General features: G+C 47.1%; 1 protein-coding gene across 1 annotated transcript in view; it reads left to right on the forward strand.

Moving 5' to 3' along the window:
• Positions 1-1,009: 1,009 nt before the first annotated feature.
• Positions 1,010-5,271, forward strand: part of LOC105549678 (putative protein C3P1) — a 38,154-nt gene continuing 33,892 nt past the window's right edge. Inside the window, exons 1-7 of the mRNA XM_011994318.1 lie at positions 1,010-1,133; positions 1,399-1,514; positions 2,162-2,302; positions 2,389-2,598; positions 2,827-3,036; positions 3,323-3,484; positions 4,740-4,817. The gene's annotated coding sequence lies outside the window, so the exon portion shown is untranslated. The remainder of the gene's footprint in view (positions 1,134-1,398; positions 1,515-2,161; positions 2,303-2,388; positions 2,599-2,826; positions 3,037-3,322; positions 3,485-4,739; positions 4,818-5,271) is intronic.

Below are 5,271 nucleotides of genomic sequence, written 5' to 3' on the forward strand. Positions count from 1 at the left end.
AAAAAAAAAAAAAAAAAAAAAGAAAGAGAGAAGAAGCAAGCCACTTCTGTAGCACTTAGGGTGGCAGACGCACTCTCCTCCTACCCATGAGATATTCTGGGCCACCTGTGTTGTCCTGTGAGGTTGTACAGACCATGTCTGCCACCTGTGAAGTTGTACAAACCATTTCTTCAAGTCTATGAATTTGTAGAGGCCACCTTGTCTACCCAATGGAGTTGTCCTGAGTCTCATCTCATCTGCCACTCCACAGTTTAGACCACCTCTGAAAGTCCATGAGGTGGTACAGGTTACCTTTGCCATTGAGAGATTGTCCAAACCATCTCTGCAGTTCTATGAGATGGCAAATGACACATTTGCTGCCTTGTGTTTTACAGACCATCTGCATTGCTCTATGAGGTTGTGCAGGCAATGCTGTCCACCTGAGATTATACGGGCTATGGGAGCCCCATCTTGGTGAAGGGCACTTCTGGACATTATATGAATCATTCCTGCCACTCTAACATGCTACATAGGCCACCTAGTTTCCCTGGTGAGGCTGCACAGGCCACTTCGTAGGTTGTCCAGACTTCTTTGTGGCTTTATATAGTTTTAAGTCCACCTCTACCATCTTGGGAGATTGCACAGACCACATCTACAACCCATCAAGGCTTTATGGGATATATTTGTCACCTCCCAGAGTTGTGTGGGTCATCAATGAAACCATCTAAGTTTCCAAGTTCCACCTCTGCCCCTCCTAATGTGGACAGTCATCTCTGAAGCAACATGAGGTATGTGGGTGCTTCAGAGACAGTGGAATGGTCCTCCATCCCCCAGGTATATATTTAACAAGCCGGTGGACGGACATGCTCTGGTCATCTTTGGGGTGAAACTGGACTCCCGCCGGATCCCTATCCAAAGCTCCCTGCAGAGGGTGGAGGTGACTGAATCCCAGCTCCCCAGCCTCCAATTCACTCCACTTTCTATCACTTCCCAAGAAACCATATCTTCTTCCTCTCTCTTACCTTAAGAACAGATCTCGGAAGGCCTGGGCCACGTCTCCCTCCGGAAGGATATACTGATGGCTGCATTCCAAGGCCCAGAAAAGGACTTCATTGGAGGATCAATCTTTGTCAATGTCACCGTGTTCTCCTCAGGTGCCACCCTCACCCAGGCCCCTGACTGAGGTCAGGACATGGTGTTCTTGCCCAATGCAGACACTCCATCCACGTGACCTTGGGCCACCTCCTAGCCTCAGTTTCCTCAATAGAGAAATGGGAAACACCAGAAAGGGTGGAAGGAGTTGAAATGGTGTTATTGTCTTTCTCTGCCTTCACCAAGATGGGGCTCCCATACTAGTCCTGCCACTCACTTAAGAAATTGAACTCCCTCACATACTCTATGTTCCCACTATCTCTACAGGGGGTGAGATGGTGCAAGCCGAGACCTCAGGGGTGAAGATTGTCCAGAGCCCATACAACATCAAGTTCACCAGGACACCCCAGTATTTCAAGCCAGGAATGCCCTTCCACTTTCGGGTCAGAGTCTGGACTCACTACACCTAGGGACTCAGGGCCCCGTCCCCAAAACAGACCTCCCACAAAGAGACAAAAACCCACACTGGACTCACCTGCATCCAACTCATCTGAAGGTTGAGTCCATCATATTCCCCAGGCTAATCCCAGAGTGCCCCCAAACCTTAACCCAGATACCCCCAAAGCACAGTGATGACTCCAGAATTTCTCTATGGGGACTTAGAGGCCACAATCAGGCTGGAAGAGGGTGTTTGAGGGTTTATCTAGAGGCTGCATTTGCAAAGCAAAGCATGGTCTTTTCACATATATTAATTTGGATGGGCATTAGGAAAATCAGGGATGTCCTTTGGCACCAATCTTACTCCAAGACTCCTGTAGGGTCTCGTGTGTCCTCCTTCCCTCTCCACTCTCAGTCTTCCCACTTACCACCAGCTCCACAACACCCAGTGTAACTACATGTGGTTGTACACTGCAAAGCTCTAGGAGGCGCCATTCATAAAAACTCTAATATGAATGGTGCCCCTGGTGTTGTTTAGTGCACCATGTATAAAGTTGTACAAAGCAGTCCTATTCAGATCATATTCCAGTCTCACCTCTCACACCAGGCCACCCCAGGCTTTTCCTTCACCTCACCCCAGATTCCACCCCAGGTCTTCGTCTCAAATCCTGATGGATCCCCAGCTGACAGAGTCCTTGTCCAGTCCCAAAACTACAAAGTGTGCACCTCAACTGAGGGACTGGCCACTCTGACCATCAACACAGATGCAAATCTGGACAAGCTCCCCATCGAGGTACCAACTTGACAAGGCAAGGAGGGTGGAGTTGGAGCTGTGTGAGTTGGAAGGGTTGGGGTTTACTTGCCCATCATCCTCTCTAGGTGAAAACTGAGGAATCTCTTCAGCCAGAGGAGCAGGCTTCAGCCAAGATGACAGCTTGGCCTTACTTGACTCAAGATGGGTCAGGAAACTTCCTGCACATCGAAGTAAAGACATTGGGCACAGAGGTTGGCAGCAGCATCCAGCTGAGCCTCAATACAAAGCATCAGGACCCTAAAACCAAGGACCGGATTACTCACTTCACCATCCTGGTAAGGGGCTAGGACCAGCATCTGAGTCAAGGAATTCTTTCCTTGGAAAAACCTTGGCTTGCTGGGTTGGAGAAACTATGAAAAAAGATATGAAGATGGCAACAATCTTGAGTGGGCTCAGATCAAGAGGCTGAAGAAAAGAGACTATGAGCCTCCATTGTGGGGTGGGACAGCTTCAGGGAAAGACTGGCCTTACCCTTCTCATCCTTGATCTCCCTTGTCTCCAAGGTCCTGAGTAAGGGCCAGATTGTGAGTGCCAAACATCAGTCAAAAAGCCAGGGGAGTGTCTACACGTCAGCCATTATTGATGTGACTTCAGCGATGCTGCCCTCCTTCCGCATTCTGGCATTTTATTTACTTCCCAGAGGAGTGAGCCAGGATCCTGAGTTGGTGGCTGATTCCATATGGATTGATGTGAATGACAGATGCATAGGGACGGTAAGCCAAACTCCTTATAGTTGTGAATCATCATCATAAAACCCCAGAAAGGGGCCGTACAAATTTAGGCATTCCCAAACTGGAAGCCAAGGAAGAGGAGAATATGTGGCCTTAAGAGCTCAACACAAGGTGTGGCGATGATGCAAGTAAATAAATACATGGAATTGGGATTAGCCTAGTGGAGTTCTCAGATGCTACACCAGAGCAGTAGGGAACATAAACCTGAAAGTGGAGTTGTGTGGTCTATGATTCCCTTTTTCTGACATCTCTCTTTTTCTTGGCTCAGCTGAAAGTTGGCTTGAAGAATGATAGATTCTTCCCTTCTTTGGAGCCCAACAGCCAAGTGGAACTGAAGGTGACAGGTGATGCAGAAGCCACAGTGGGGCTGGTGGCTGTGGACAAGGCTGTCTATGTTTTGAACAGCAAACACAAGCTCACTCAGAAGAAGGTAAGAGCGTATGGGCTTTGGGCCAAGATGTTGCCAGGATATTCTAGCTGGAACCTCAGCTTCTTCAGCCATAAAGAGGACAACATCAACGTAATGATTCAAGGAGATGGTGCAAAGCCTAATGATTGAAAGGTGATAAGAGCTGAAAAAATGGGAGATAGTATGAGAATTATTATTTGAGCCTGCAATTCCAGTATACCATTTTTCCTTTCATGGAGGAGTCATATAGGTCCCAAATCCAGGTTCCTCTCTTAACCTCTAGGTCTGGGATGTGGTGGAGGAACATGACATTGGCTGCACAGCAGGAAGTGGAAAAGACAGATTTGCTGTGTTCAAGGATGCTGGATTGGACCTGAAAATGAGCACAGGAATGGATAGCCTGGCAAGCACAGGTACAGGCTTGGGGGGTTGGGGCAAGAGGAGGGCAGGAATGGGGGCAGTGCTGCCTAGTGGGGTTTAGTGTCAAACAGATATGGGCTGTAATCCACATCCTGTCACTTACCATGGGCCAGTCACATTTCTCTCCGAGTCTTGATTTCTTTGTCCATAAATTACAGATAATAACAGAAGTAACTCACTGTGTGTTGGTTAAGACAGGGTTAGCCATGTGTATCAAAGATACAAATAACAGTAGGTTAAACAGGTAGTTTATTTCTCATTCAGTAACACTACAGAGGTCATCCCGGGACTCAGACTCCTTCTAGGAGTCCATCCATGCCAGGCAGGAAGATGAAGGGAAGTGGAAAGGGGAGGACACTTCTTCCACATCTCATTGGTCAGAATACAGTCACATGGCCCCATCTAAGTGCAAGAGAGGCTGGGAAATGTAATCTTTATTCTGAGTGATCTATAAAATATGGAAGCTTACTTGCCTCCATATTGTATGAGGGATGATAATGGATTTGGAGACAACTAAGAGTGTATTCTCTCAGCTATAAATTGTAATATTAATAACAGTTCTTATTTATTACATGCCAGACCCAGTGCTAAGTACTTGTATATGCATGATCTCATTGACAGAACTCTGGTTATGCCCATTTTACATCACTGGGGAAATTAACACCCAGAGAGGTTAAGTGACTTGTTGAAAATTGCCCAGCTTTTAAGTGACAAATCTTGAATATAGGAGGCTGTCAGATGAAATGAAGTGATGCATATAAAGCGCTGGACATACAGCAAACACCCAATAAACATCATCAAGGATATTGATAATGATCTTGGTAATTGTTCTATCATCATTCCCTCTGACTCCCAGACTGGCCCTGCCCCCAGGACCCTCCTCCTAGCCGCCATCGCCGCTCCCTGAAGAGGCTGGAGACAAAGAGGAATGCAGGTCAGTGTTAAAGCTGTATGCCTCGCTCCATCTCCCCAACCTAAGGTATCCATAAGGGCTTAGAACAGGACACCAAAACCACTCTATGCATTTCTAGCAGGGAGGGATCTAATAGCGGGAGTTTGGTGCTTACAAAATCATTAGATGGGCTTTTGGGGTGGAAGTTGGAAGCCTGCTTGCTGGGACTCAAGATCACCCCACTTCAGTCTTGCAATCCATGAAATATCAGGAAACTGCTGCCAATATCTCTCAAAAGGCTGGTACGTTGATAATCAAACACGAAATTGTGCCCATTACAAAAACACACATAGACTGGAGCCCACCCATCAGCTACCACTGCTGCAAGAAAAATGGTTTCTGCTTCTCTTCTATCTCCCAGATCTCTCATAAGAGCATATTAGTGGCTGCATCTAATCCCATTCAGAACCCTAGCAGCAAGGGAGTCTGGGAAATG

This window comes from Mandrillus leucophaeus, unplaced genomic scaffold (genome assembly GCF_000951045.1).
Source record: "Mandrillus leucophaeus isolate KB7577 unplaced genomic scaffold, Mleu.le_1.0 Scaffold112, whole genome shotgun sequence".
In the NCBI taxonomy this organism is placed as follows: Eukaryota; Metazoa; Chordata; class Mammalia; order Primates; family Cercopithecidae; genus Mandrillus; species Mandrillus leucophaeus.